Source organism: Oncorhynchus kisutch, unplaced genomic scaffold (assembly GCF_002021735.2).
Source record: "Oncorhynchus kisutch isolate 150728-3 unplaced genomic scaffold, Okis_V2 scaffold3967, whole genome shotgun sequence".
Classification (NCBI taxonomy): domain Eukaryota; kingdom Metazoa; phylum Chordata; class Actinopteri; order Salmoniformes; family Salmonidae; genus Oncorhynchus; species Oncorhynchus kisutch.
Genome location: NW_022265912.1, coordinates 71,849 through 87,370, shown reverse-complemented (window position 1 = coordinate 87,370; position 15,522 = coordinate 71,849). Strand labels below are relative to the sequence as shown.

General features: G+C 44.8%; 1 protein-coding gene across 6 annotated transcripts in view; it reads left to right on the top strand.

Annotated features, from left to right (window-relative positions):
* LOC116372541 (cell migration-inducing and hyaluronan-binding protein-like) overlaps positions 1-15,522 on the top strand; it is a 92,590-nt gene that overhangs the window by 10,674 nt on the left and 66,394 nt on the right. The gene's annotated exons all lie outside the window — the stretch shown is intronic.

The window sequence follows — 15,522 nt, the reverse complement described above, 5'->3', positions numbered from 1 at the left end:
CACAAATACATACACAAATACATACACACTCACAGATATACACACACACATACACACACATAAACAAATGCATAAACAAATACATACACACACACAGAGATAAAGCTGTGTAAGTGCTCCCCAACAGCTTTCTCCCCAGTATTCTGCAAGGCACAGATTCCATGAGTCGATCCCCAGCACTGCGTGTGTGTGTGTGTGTCCTCGCCACACCATGTAGTGTAGGGAATAATGGATGTATGAAAGTCAGAGACCTCAGTAGAATGTGACTGCAGGGAGGAATGAACAGAGGGCTGAGTCTTGTCTTTCATCTGCCTGCTACGTGTCAATCTCATCTAGCTGATGGCTGTCGTATGGCACACAGTGTGTGTGTGTCTCTCTGTTTCTGTCTCTCTCTGCCTCTCTCTGTCTCTGGCTCTCTCTCTCTCTGTCTCTCTCTCTCTCTGTCTCTCTCTCTCTCTGTCTGTCCGTCTGTCTGTCTGTCTGTCTGTCTGTCTGTCTGTCTGTCTGTCTGTCTGTCTGTCTGTCTGTCTGTCTGTCTGTCTGTCTGTCTGTCTGTCTGTCTGTCTGTCTGTCTGTCTGTCTGTCTGTCTGTCTGTCTGTCTGTCTGTCTGTCTGTCTGTCTGTCTGTCTGTCTGTCTGTCTGTCTGTCTGTCTGTCTGTCTGTCTGTCTGTCTGTCTGTCTGTCTGTCTGTCTGTCTGTCTGTCTGTCTGTCTGTCTATCTATCTATCTATCTATCTATCTATCTATCTATCTATCTATCTATCTATCTATCTATCTATCTATCTATCTATCTATCTATCTATCTATCTATCTATCTATCTATCTATCTATCTATCTATCTATCTATCTATCTATCTATCTATCTATCTATCTATCTATCTATCTATCTATCTATCTATCTATCTATCTATCTATCTATCTATCTATCTATCTATCTATCTATCTATCTATCTATCTATCTATCTATCTATCTATCTATCTATCTATCTATCTATCTATCTATCTATCTATCTATCTATCTATCTATCTATCTATCTATCTATCTATCTATCTATCTATCTATCTATCTATCTATCTATCTCTATCCAAGGCCAGTTGCAGATGCCATTGTTGGTGCGTGAGTCTGTCTGCCTGTCTGTGTCTCCCCAAGGCTTGTTTCTGATGTTAGCTGGTTGGTTTATCCTAGTAATTCAGCAGTACCAGCCCCAGATTTGTGTCTCGTGTTCTAAATGAATGTAGGAAAGCTGGAGAGGTAGAATTGATGACATATTTTAATTTAGCTCTGTTCAGATGATAAGTCATGTTGAGGTGATTCTGATGATGCTAACGGCATGTTTAGTGTGTAGTTGTTCACTTCAGCATGTATTACTTATTCAATACTTATATAAGTTAACAAGATCAGTGTGTGTGTTTTAAGTGAGACCCCAGGGATGTGTATGTCTTCCTGATGTAGTTTCTCCAGTCATTGGAGGTGTGTGTGGTTTCAATTTGTTTTAAGTCAGCCCAGGACCCATACAGAGTGTATCCTAGCATGGCCTCTTTCTTCCCTACAGGATGTTCCTACTTTCAACCCCACTACTCTGAGGGCTTAGGAGGTGTGTGTGTGTGTGTGTGTGTGTGTGTGTGTGTGTGTGTGTGTGTGTGTGTGTGTGTGTGTGTGTGTGTGTGTGTGTGTGTGTGTGTGTGTGTGTGTGTGTGTGTGTGTGTGTGTGCATATTAGTCTAACAGTATGTACAGGATACACATGGTACACACCGTCCAATGAAATGCTTACTAGCAGGTTCCTTCTCCACAATGCAACAACAATAACCAGTAATAAAATATAAGACTACTAACATTAAGTAAATGGCTCAGTAGAATAGAATAAACATTTTAGTACGAGTATAAAACAGGAAGGAACAATGTCTAGTCCGATATGTACATGTGTTCTGGTCAATGGGGGATTGGAGGGAAGTGTATCAACTGAGCAGGTTAATAACAGTCTGGTAAGCAGCAGTTATAATGTGTGTGTAACATGAATGTATACACTGAGTGTACAAAACATTAGGAACACCTTCCTAATATTGAGTTGATGGGGCATGGACTCTACAAGAGGTCAAAAGCGTTCCACAGGGATGCTGTCCCATGTTGACTCCACTGCTTCCCACAGTTGTGTCAAGTTGGCTGGATGTCCTTTGGGTGGTGAATCATTCTTGATACACACAGGAAACTGTTGAGCGTGGAAAACCCATTTGTGACACACTCAAACTGGTGCGCCTGGCACCTACTACCATACACCGCTCAAAGCCACTTAGATATTTTGTCTTGCCCATTCACCCTCTGAATGGCACACATAGACAATCCATGTCTCAGTTGTCCAAAGGGAGGGGGGGGGGGGGGGGGGTCCTTGATGATGCTGCAGGCCTTCCTCAGGCATTGTTTCAAGTAGATGTCCTGGATGGGTGGGAGCATGGTCCCAGTGTGTGTGTGTGAGAGAGCATGTGAAGTACGAGCATGTGGTTGTGTGTGTGTGTGTGTGTGTACATTTCAAGTTCCCCAGCACCCAGAGGGCTATGAGATGGGAGAACCCATCCCTCCCAATGCAAGAGCATGAATATAGATAGAATTGAAAAGGGAAGAAAGAGCAAGAGAAGAAAATGGAAGAAGAAAGATGTTATTTGCCTGATATCTCATACCAACCGGGGAGTTCATTCCAGAAGTTCAATGTGTTTCAGTGATACATTTTCATAAACACTCATTTTAACATGTATTTATTTCTGTCCTAGAGCGAAGCTATTGCCAAGGCATTATGTCTTGTGGATTGTTCAATGGAAGCTAGGTTGACAGGTAGACGTATTCCACTGAGGAAGGGATTTAGTTTTGTACTAAATGGTAGGTAAACGTATTCCACTGAGGAAGGGATTTAGTTTTGTACTAAATGGTAGGTAAACGTATTCCACTGAGGAAGGGATTTAGTTTTGTACTAAATGGTAGGTAGATGTCTTCCACTGAGGAAGGGATTTAGTTTTGTACTAAATGGTAGGTAAACGTATTCCACTGAGGAAGGGATTTAGTTTTGTACTAAATGGTAGGTAGATGTATTCCACTGAGGAAGGGATTTCGTTTTGTACTAAATGGTAGGTAAACGTATTCCACAGAGGAAGGGATTTAGTTTTGTACTAAATGGTAGGTAAACGTATTCCACTGAGGAAGGGATTTAGTTTTGTACTAAATGGTAGGTAAACGTATTCCACTGAGGAAGGGATTTAGTTTTGTACTAAATGGTAGGTAAACGTATTCCACTGAGGAAGGGATTTAGTTTTGTACTAAATGGTAGGTAGATGTATTCCACTGAGGAAGGGATTTAGTTTTGTACTAAATGGTAGGTAAACGTATTCCACTGAGGAAGGGATTTAGTTTTGTACTAAATGGTAGGTAGACGTCTTCCACTGAGGAAGGGATTTAGTTTTGTACTAAATGGTAGGTAGACATCTTCCTCTTCACTCACTCTCCAATAGAATAATTTTCACACTAACCGTAGTTGAGAGCAGTAATGCAGCTGTAGCAGACGGACCTGACTTGAGTTGTTTTTATTGCTTCATAGCTCTCCTCTCCACCTCCCTCAGTTTCTAAGAGCGCCTTTGTGTATTTTCAATAGGCACCTTCAATTGGAAGCTTGAAAGAGCTTGAATCACTATGTTTGGTCTAGAATCTGCAGCGATGATACTTTATGACGTGTGATGTTTTCTGTGACTGTGTGTGTGTCTGTTGTAAAAGAGTGTGGGTGTGTGCTGTGGTATGTAAGAGAACAATGAGCAACAGGTTTAGTGAATGAAAACATCTTGTTGTTTTTAAATGAAGCCCCAGTCCTTTGAACTGTTTCTGTTTGGTTAAATAGAATTCCACAGCCTCTCACTACAGATCCACTTTATGTTATGTTGTGTGCTGCGACATGTTGTGTTGCTATGTGTTGTGTTGCAATATGTTTTGTAGTGCGTTGTGTTGCATTGTGTTTTGGGGTGTAGTATTGCTTTCTGTTGTGTTGTGTTGCATTGTGTTGCTTTGTGTTGTGTTGTGTTGCATTGTGTTTTGTAGTGTAGTATTGCTTTCTGTTGTGTTGTGTTGCATTGTGTTGCTTTGTGTTGTGTTGTGTTGCATTGTGTTTTGTAGTGTAGTATTGCTTTCTGTTGTGTTGTGTTGCATTGTGTTTTGTAGTGTAGTATTGCTTTCTGTTGTGTTGTGTTGCATTGTGTTTTGTAGTGTAGTATTGCTTTCTGTTGTGTTGTGTTGCATTGTGTTTTGTAGTGTAGTATTGCTTTCTGTTGTGTTGTGTTGCATTGTATTGCTTTGTATTGCTTTGTGTTGTGTTGTGTTGCATTGTGTTTTGTAGTGTAGTATTGCTTTCTGTTGTGTTGTGTTGCATTGTGTTGCTTTGTATTGCTTTGTGTTGTGTTGTGTTGCATTGTGTTTTGTAGTGTAGTATTGCTTTCTGTTGTGTTGTGTTGCATTGTGTTTTGTAGTGTAGTATTGCTTTCTGTTGTGTTGTGTTGCATTGTGTTTTGTAGTGTAGTATTGCTTTCTGTTGTGTTGTGTTGCATTGTGTTTTGTAGTGTAGTATTGCTTTCTGTTGTGTTGTGTTGCATTGTGTTTTGTAGTGTAGTATTGCTTTCTGTTGTGTTGTGTTGCATTGTGTTGCTTTGTATTGCTTTGTGTTGTGTTGTGTTGCATTGTGTTTTGTAGTGTAGTATTGCTTTCTGTTGTGTTGTGTTGCATTGTGTTGCTTTGTATTGCTTTGTGTTGTGTTGTGTTGCATTGTGTTTTGTAGTGTAGTATTGCTTTCTGTTGTGTTGTGTTGCATTGTGTTTTGTAGTGTAGTATTGCTTTCTGTTGTGTTGTGTTGCATTGTGTTTTGTAGTGTAGTATTGCTTTCTGTTGTGTTGTGTTGCATTGTGTTGTGTTGCATTGTGTTTTGTAGTGTAGTATTGCTTTCTGTTGTGTTGTGTTGCATTGTGTTTTGTAGTGTAGTATTGCTTTCTGTTGTGTTGTGTTGCATTGTGTTTTGTAGTGTAGTATTGCTTTCTGTTGTGTTGTGTTGCATTGTGTTTTGTAGTGTAGTATTGCTTTCTGTTGTGTTGTGTTGCATTGTGTTGCTTTGTATTGTGTTGTGTTGTGTTGTGTTGCATTGTGTTTTGTAGTGTAGTATTGCTTTCTGTTGTGTTGTGTTGCATTGTGTTTTGTAGTGTAGTATTGCTTTCTGTTGTGTTGCTTTGTGTTGCTTTGTGTTGTGTTGCTTTGTGTTGTGTTGCATTGTGTTTTGTAGTGTAGTATTGCTTTCTGTTGTGTTGTGTTGCATTGTAATAGATTGTTTATATTGCAGATTTTGAGAGCACAGGAGCTGTGTACAGACAGATGTGTTTGTTAACTCAGGCAAGAGGATGTTACATACACACAGTGAGAATGGCTACAGCCATATCCATCCTTCACAGACAGACAGACAGACAGACAGACAGACAGACAGACAGACAGACAGACAGACAGACAGACAGACAGACAGACAGACAGACAGACAGACAGACAGACAGACAGACAGACAGACAGACAGACAGACAGACAGACAGACAGACAGACAGACAGACAGACAGACAGACAGACAGACAGACAGACAGACAGACAGACAGAGACAGATTTTTTTATTTTACCTTTATTTAACCAGGCAAGTCAGTTAATCTTAATTATAGATCATCCCAACTAGGGACAAATCCAGTCTGTTGGGCTACCCATCTTAATTATAGATCATCCCAACTAGGGACAAATCCAGTCTGTGTTGGGCTACCCATCTTAATTATAGATCATCCCAACTAGGGACAAAACCAGTCTGTGTTGGGCTACCCATCTTAGTTATAGATCATCCCAACTAGGGACAAATCCAGTCTGTTGGGCTATCCATCTTAATTATAGATCATCCCAACTAGGGACAAATCCACTCTGTTGGGCTACCCATCTTAATTATAGATCATCCCAACTAGGGACAAATCCAGTCTGTTGGGCTACCCATCTTAATTATTGATCATCCCAACTAGGGACAAATCCAGTCTGTTGGGCTACCCATCTTAATTATAGATCATCCCAACTAGGGACAAATCCAGTCTGTTGGGCTACCCATTTTAATTATAGATCATCCCAACTAGGGACAAATCCAGTCTGTGTTGGGCTACCCATCTTAATTATAGATCATCCCAACTAGGGACAAATCCAGTCTGTGTTGGGCTACCCATCTTAATTATAGATCATCCCAACTAGGGACAAATCCAGTCTGTGTTGGGCTACCCATCTTAATTATAGATCATCCCAACTAGGGACAAATCCAGTCTGTTGGGCTACCCATCTTAATTATAAATCATCCCAACTAGGGACAAATCCAGTCTGTGTTGGGCTACCCATCTTAATTATAGATCATCCCAACTAGGGACAAATCCCAAGATGATACTATTGTTCCATCATTAGTTTCTTAATTTGTTTAAATTGTTTGTTCATTTAGTAATTCATTTATCGATCCATCCATCCATTTATTTAGACAATAATTGATTAGTTAATTGATCCGGACTCTTTCTGCACCTGAGCAACCTCCTGTTGATGGCTGCTTTGTCACTCCAGGTTGTGTGTGTGTGTGTGTGTGTACTTTACGGTGTGTTGATGTACAGTGTCTGTGTGTGTGTATTTTACTTCTCTGTGGATTCCAATGGTTGAGTAAAGAGTTGAAAACACAGTTAGCTAGCTAGGTGTTTACTTTATTGTGTTAATGGAGGCTAGGTTAGCCCCCCCTCACACACACACACACACACACACACACACACACACACACACACACACACACACACACACACACACACATTGACTGCTGTTTAGCACTCTGCCTAGTCTTCATTTGCTGTCACATTCTCAGGCAGGCTGAGTACCTCTCAGTGAGCAATAAAAGCATGCAGTGTCAGAACGAATAGAAAACAAGCTCCATGTGTGTGAGAGAGGGTGTGTGCCTCTGTGCTCTCAGATGTGCAGTACGTGTGGGTGTTGTGTTATATGTATATGCTAACCCTAATCAGCACCACAGAGATACACTCTTCCTTCTGGATGCTACTGCAGACAGAGTGAAAGCCCAGATCCAGGATCAGCTTCCCCTCCCCCAATCCTAACCTTAACCATTAGTCGGGAAAATGCCGAACTGACACAAGATCAGCATCTAGGGGCAATGTTACCCTGCTCCCATCATTGTCCTCGCTGATGTCCGTTACACTGATAGGCCAATCTCTGACCAATAACCCTGCATTTTGGGTAGGAGTGATGTCATCCTGAGAAATTGAGGTGGATAAGTCCTGTTTTGTCTTTCTCATCTGGTGGCCCTGAAACGGACATGCACACACTGACACACACTGACACACACAGACATACATACACGGACACACAGACACACACAGACACACACACACTGATACACGCACGCACACACAAGCTGTCTTCAAAGATGGTGTTTTAATGTGCCAGCTACAAAGGGCATACTTAAACTCACATGCTATATAATTATAGAACTGAATAAAAACTCTAAGTCTTCAGTCATCTCAGAGGTTCGTGACTCTAGAGGTCTGGCCTGCAGAGGCTATTTAAAAGGACACACACTGACACACACTGATACAGACTGGAGCCATATTCCAAAGAGAGGGGAAAGGGAAAATCTGGTGAAGCAGTGGAACAATAAGATCTGATGCATCACAATAATGGAGTCCATATGTTTCTGGTATTCAAACTGACTGGCTGATGTCCACCATGTGGAGGCTGGGTAGAGAGGACTGGCTGATGTCAACCATGTAGAGGCTGGGTAGAGAGGACTGGCTGATGTCCACCATGTGGAGGCTGGGTAGAGAGGACTGGCTGATGTCAACCATGTAGAGGCTGGGTAGAGAGGACTGGCTGATGTCAACCATGTAGAGGCTGGGTAGAGAGGACTGGCTGATGTCAACCATGTAGAGACTGGGTAGAGAGGACTGGCTGATGTCAACCATGTGGAGGCTGGGTAGAGAGGACTGGCTGATGCCAACCATGTGGAGGCTGGGTAGAGAGGACTGACTGATGTCCACCATGTGGAGGCTGGGTAGAGAGGACTGGCTGATGTCAACCATGTAGAGGCTGGGTAGAGTGGACTGGCTGATGTCAACCATGTGGAGGCTGGGTAGAGAGGACTGGCTGATGTCAACCATGTAGAGGCTGGGTAGAGAGGACTGACTGATGTAGAGAGGACTGGCTGATGTCCACCATGTGGAGGCTGGGTAGAGAGGGCTGACTGATGTCCACCATGTAGAGGCTGGGTAGAGAGGACTGACTGATGTCCACCATGTAGAGGCTGGGTAGAGAGGACTGGCTGATGTCAACCATGTAGAGGCTGGGTAGAGAGGACTGGCTGATGTCAACCATGTAGAGACTGGGTAGAGAGGACTGGCTGATGTCAACCATGTGGAGGCTGGGTAGAGAGGACTGGCTGATGCCAACCATGTGGAGGCTGGGTAGAGAGGACTGACTGATGTCCACCATGTGGAGGCTGGGTAGAGAGGACTGGCTGATGCCAACCATGTAGAGGCTGGGTAGAGAGGACTGGCTGATGCCAACCATGTAGAGGCTGGGTAGAGAGGACTGGCTGATGTCAACCATGTGGAGGCTGGGTAGAGAACACTGTAGAACACTGGCAGGTTGATCAAGACGGTGTGTGTGTGTGTGTGTGTGTGTGTGTGTGTGTGTGTGTGTGTGTGTGTGTGTGAGAGAGTAAGCAGTTGTTCAGTTGATGGTGTGTAACTCATCAGTGTCTTACTTCATGGGCTTCTGTGTAGAATGAGAAACAGACACACCGTCAGTGAAACTATCAATCAACCCGTCAGTTGATTTCTGGAAACAGTTAAACCCTCCAGCCCACAGCTGTATGAGAGGGACTTTGTAGTCTGTTTTGTTGTTGTGAGTATCATATCGTATTCTGGGCTGTCACGAAGGCACCTTATTCCCTCTATAGGCTAGTGCACGTCTTTTGACCAGAGCCTATAGGGCGTGTCAGAGAGCAGCAGGGTGTCAGAGAGCAGCAGGGTGTCAGAGAGCAGCAGGGTGTCAGAGAGCAGCAGGGTGTCAGAGAGCAGCAGGGTGTCAGAGAGCAGCAGGGTGTCAGAGAGCAGCAGGGTGTCAGAGAGCCTCACCAACATAAGTAAAAATACTTTAAAGTACTACTTAAGTAGTTTTTGGGGTATCTGTACTTTACTATTTATATTTTTGACAACTTTTACTTTTACTTCACTACATTCCTAAAGAAAATAATGTACTTTTTTACTCCATACATGTACTTTTTACACCTGACAACCAAAGTACATTTTAAATTCTTTAGCAGAACAGGAAAATGGTCCAATTCACAGACTTCAAAAAGCTCATCCCTTATCATCCCTACTGCCTCTGATCTGTTCCCCTGGCTATCTGTAAATGATGTCTGAGTGTTCCCCTGGCTATCTGTAAATGATGTCTGAGTGTTCCCCTGGCTATCTGTAAATGATGTCTGAGTGTTCCCCTGGCTATCTGTAAATGATGTCTGAGTGTTGGAGTGTTCCCCTGGCTATCTGTAAATGATGTCTGAGTGTTCCCCTGGCTATCTGTAAATGATGTCTGAGTGTTCCCCTGGCTATCTGTAAATGATGTCTGAGTGTTCCCCTGGCTATCTGTAAATGATGTCTGAGTGTTCCCCTGGCTATCTGTAAATGATGTCTGAGTGTTCCCCTGGCTATCTGTAAATGATGTCTGAGTGTTCCCCTGGCTATCTGTAAATGATGTCTGAGTGTTGGAGTGTTCCCCTGGCTATCTGTAAATGATGTCTGAGTGTTGGAGTGTTCCCCTGGCTATCTGTAAATGATGTCTGAGTGTTCCCCTGGCTATCTGTAAATGATGTCTGAGTGTTCCCCTGGCTATCTGTAAATGATGTCTGAGTGTTCCCCTGGCTATCTGTAAATGATGTCTGAGTGTTGGAGTGTTCCCCTGGCTATCTGTAAATGATGTCTGAGTGTTCCCCTGGCTATCTGTAAATGATGTCTGAGTGTTGGAGTGTTCCCCTGGCTATCTGTAAATGATGTCTGAGAAAATGGTACCATCTGATTTACTTTATGTAAAGAATTTGAAATGATTTATACTTTTACTTTATTGTAGCAATTCTATTTACTTTATATACCCAAGTATATTTGCAACCAAATACTTTCAGACTTTTACTCAAGTAGTATTTTACTGGATGACTTTCACTTTTACTTGAGTCATTTTCTATTAAGATATCTTTACTTTTACTCAAGTATGACAGCCTGACCCTATTTACAGAGAGACAAATGGACACACGCACACACACACACACGTACACACACGCCTACACACACTGATTCAACCCCCCCTTTCTCTCTCACCCCCCCTCTATATCTGTGCTACCCCCCTATCTCTCTCGCTCTCTCTCCCCCTCTCTCCTCCATCTCTCCCCGCTCTCTTTCTTTCTCACTCCATCTCTCTCTCTCGCTCTCTCTCGTTCCATCTCTCTCTCGCTCCCTCTCCCCCTCTCTCCCTCTCTCTCTCTCTCTCTCCTCACTCCATCTGTCCCCCTCTCTCTCTTCCCCTCTCTCTCGCTCTCTCTCGTTCCATCTCTCTCTCGCTCCCTCTCCCCCTCTCTCCCTCTCTCTCTCCTCACTCCATCTCTCCCCCTCTCTCTCTTCCCCTCTCTCTCGCTCTCTCTCGTTCCATCTCTCTCTCGCTCCCTCTCTCCCCCTTTCTCTCTCTCTCTCCTCACTCTCTCTCTCCCCCTCTCTCTTCCCCTCTCTCTCGCTCTCTCTCGTTCCATCTCTCTCGCGCTCCCTCTCTCCCTCTCTCCCTCTCTCCCTCTCTCTCTCTTCCCCTCTCCCCCTCTCTCTCATTCCATCTCTCCCTCTCATCACTCCATCTCCCTCTCCATCTCTCCCTCTCATCACTCCCTCTCTCCCTCTCTCTCTCCCCCTCTCTCTCATTCCATCTCTCCCTCTCCTCACTCCATCTCTCTCCCTCTCCTCACTCCATCTCTCTCCCTCTCCTCACTCCATCTCTCTCCCTCTCCTCACTCCATCTCTCCCTCTCATCACTCCATCTCTCCCTCTCCTCACTCCATCTCTCTCCCTCTCATCACTCCATCTCTCTCCCTCTCCTCACTCCATCTCTCTCCCTCTCCTCACTCCATCTCTCCCTCTCATCACTCCATCTCTCTCCCTCTCATCACTCCATCTCTCTCCCTCTCATCACTCCATCTCTCCCTCTCCTCACTCCATCTCTCTCCCTCTCATCACTCCATCTCTCTCCCTCTCCTCACTCCATCTCTCTCCCTCTCATCACTCCATCTCTCTCCCTCTCCTCACTCCATCTCTCTCCCTCTCCTCACTCCATCTCTCCCTCTCATCACTCCATCTCTCTCCCTCTCATCACTCCATCTCTCTCCCTCTCATCACTCCATCTCTCTCCCTCTCATCACTCCATCTCTCCCTCTCCTCACTCCATCTCTCTCCCTCTCATCACTCCATCTCTCTCCCTCTCCTCACTCCATCTCTCTCCCTCTCATCACTCCATCTCTCCCTCTCATCACTCCATCTCTCTCCCTCTCCTCACTCCATCTCTCCCTCTCATCACTCCATCTCTCCCTCTCATCACTCCATCTCTCCCTCTCATCACTCCATCTCTCTCCCTCTCATCACTCCATCTCTCTCCCTCTCATCACTCCATCTCTCTCCCTCTCATCACTCCATCTCTCTCCCTCTCATCACTCCATCTCTCCCTCTCATCACTCCATCTCTCTCCCTCTCCTCACTCCATCTCTCCCTCTCATCACTCCATCTCTCCCTCTCATCACTCCATCTCTCCCTCTCATCACTCCATCTCTCTCCCTCTCCTCACTCCATCTCTCCCTCTCCTCACTCCATCTCTCCCTCTCATCACTCCATCTCTCCCTCTCCTCACTCCATCTCTCCCTCTCCTCACTCCATCTCTCCCTCTCATCACTCCATCTCTCTCTCTCTCATTAAAGCTGCTTTTCTTTTGATTCAGGGATTTACACTATTTCTACTGTCACCTTGCCTGCGTCCCAAATGCCACCCTAGTCCTTACAATGTGCACTACTTTTGACAAGGGCTCATAGGGCTCCAGTCAAATGTAGTGGACTATACAGTATAGGGAATAGGGTGCCATTCAAGCCACAGCCCTTGTCTCATGGTTAAGATGAGAAGCTACAGCTGAGGGGAGAGTAACCTATTATACACAGCCTGGCATTTCAGATTCATTTCTTCCTTTATATTTTTGGGGGTGAGAATATGTAATACCATCTGTGTGTTCCGATGGGATACGCAGACATGGATTGTGTCCCAAATGGCACCCTATGGGTCCTGGTCAAAAGTAGTGCACTATATAGGGAATAGGGTGCCAGTTGGGCTGCAGACCCAGAATAGGTGACATGAATTAGGCAAATGAGGGGTTTCTTTAGTGACTAAAGCAGCTATGGGGATGAAAAGGCTACAAGGCTGGAAGGTTAGCAGTAAGAACAGACTTCTGCCACCTGAACATAATGTGGATTCACATTTACCTTTCATTCAAATCAGAGCCAGGGAGACGGTAGCTTACAAGGTGTCCTTGGTGTGTGTGTGTGTTCTACCCTTGGCTAGGTGCAGGCAGTTTATTGTGTGTTCTGTGTCCAGGCTTTTTATGCCTGGTAGCGGTGGTTGTTATGCTGGTGAGTTACACAGTAGTCCTGATGCTGTGCTGTTACCATGGGGATTCTACAACCCACGGTAGTCCTGATGCTGTACTGTTACCATGAGGCTTCTACAACCCACAGTAGTCCTGATGCTGTACTGTTACCATGAGGCTTCTACAACCCACAGTAGTCCTGATGCTGTACTGTTACCATGAGGCTTCTACAACCCACAGTAGTCCTGATGCTGTACTGTTACCATGAGGCTTCTACAACCCACAGGAGTCCTGATGCTGTACTGTTACCATGGTGCTTCTTCAACCCACAGTAGTCCTGATGCTGTACTGTTACCATGGTGCTTCTACAACCCACAGTAGTCCTGATGCTGTACTGTTACCATGGGGCTTCTACAACCCACAGTAGTCCTGATGCTGTACTGTTACCATGAGGCTTCTACAACCCACAGTAGTCCTGATGCTGTACTGTTACCATGGGGCTTCTACAACCCACAGTAGTCCTGATGCTGTACTGTTACCATGAGGATTCTACAACCCCCAGTAGTCCTGATGCTGTACTGTTACCATGGGGCTTCTACAACCCACAGGAGTCCTGATGCTGTACTGTTACCATGAGGCTTCTACAACCCCCAGTAGTCCTGATGCTGTACTGTTACCATGGGGATTCTACAACCCACAGTAGTCCTGATGCTGTATTGTTACCATGAGGCTTCTACAACCCCCAGTAGTCCTGATGCTGTACTGTTACCATGAGGCTTCTACAACCCACAGTAGGACTCCCAATCATGGCCGGATGTGATTCAGCCTGGATTTGAACCAGGGACTGTAGTGTCGCCTTAGACCGATGAGTCACTGGGGCCCCAGAACTTCTCCAGCCCTCTAATTTCATCTCTCTCTTCATTTAAATGGTGTTATTGGCATGATGTAACAATGTACATATTACCAAAGCTTACTTTGTCAATGGACAATCAGTAGCAACAATAATCAAGGGTCAAAATAACCATACAATGGACAGTAACAATAACAGAGAGGACATGTGCAGGTTGGTTGGTCTGTTAGACACTGTCCCTCATCTTATGGTAGGCAGCAATGTAGTGAGCTGCCGACCCACAGCTCTCTAAGTCTTCCCCCAACAGGACAGGTAGCCTATGACACTTAATTCCTTAATATTTTTTACATTTAGTCAGGAAATGCAGCTCCGTCTCAGGTTCTGCTGTTGTGCAGGGGTAGCACAGCCTTTCCTCTACAGGGAGCCAGGTTCTGCTGTTGTGCAGGGGTAGCACAGCCTTTCCTCTACAGGGAGCCAGGTTTTCCTGTGTCTACCTTCTCAATGGCAACGCTGTGCTCACTGAGCCTGTGCTTTGTCAAGGTTTTGATCTCTTTCTCTCTCTGTCTTCAGGGGTTTGGCTGGGTGGAGGTCACTTTATGTGCTAACCCAGCATGTTATGGCACCAGGATGGCTTTGGTGTGAATTGCTGGGGCCTGCCTGTGTGTGTGTGCATGCTATCCTCTTGAAATCAGCTCTACCATGTGTGTGTGTGTGTGTGCATGCTATCCTCTGTAAACAGCTCTACCGTGTGTGTGTGTGTGTGTGTGTGTGTGCATGCCATCCTCTTTAAATCAGCTCTACCGTGTGTGTGTGTGTGTGTGTGTGTGTGCATGCTATCCTCTTTAAATCAGCTCTACCGTGTGTGTGTGTGCATGCTATCCTCTTTAAATCAGCTCTACCTTGTGTGTGTGTGTGTGTGCTCAGTGTGTGCTGAGGGTAGTAGTACTACCATTGACCCCTAGGTCAAGTCAACATTTCCTCTGACATACACAGATATTGTGTGTGTGACATACAGAGTAGAATAGTATGTGTAGGACACACACTAATCCACCAACAGGCTAGATGGACTATGTTTCTATGTACATTGACATATCTTTAATCATGCTAAATAATGCTGTGATAGCTGACAGCTGTTATGAAGCATGCTATTAATGAATGTTTATGTTGCATAATGGTTCATGTGTTTTTTCCTGTTGAGGTACATCAGGGCTGTAGATTCCATGGTAGAGAGCCAGGTGAAATAGGAAAGGCTGGCTAGAGTCTGGACTCATCTGGAGAGGAGATGAGAGGAGTGAATGGATGCATTCACACACACACACACACACACACACACACACACACACACACACACACACACACGTGTAGGCACACAATCTCACAGGCACAAACACACACACACACACACACACACACACACACACACACACACACACACACACACACACACACACACACACACACACACACACACACACACACACACGTGTAGGCACACAAGCTCGCAGGCACAAACAAACACACACACACACAGTCAGTCAGTTAGTGGTGAATGTGTTGGTTTTGGGGAGCTTCCCAGGTGGAATATGGTCCAGTGCACTACTGTAGAATGTACTCCTTAGTGTGTGTGTGTGTGTGTGTGTGTCTGCGTGCTCAGCAGGGTAGAGAGTGCAACAGAGTGAGCATGTCCACATGGTTAAGAGATGGAACAAAGATGAGAGATGCTTTCCAGTCAGTTTTTCTGTTGGCTTGGTGTTGAGAGAGTGACCAGTCTTTCTCTTCTCCATCTTTGGATCCAGTTTGTGTCAACCTTGGATATTTTAAAACATTTTTTACCTTTATTTAACTCGTCAAGTCAGGCAATAACTAGGCAAGAACAAATTCTTATTTTCAATGACTGCCTAGGAACGGTACTTTATCACATTTTGTACTGTCCAATATGACA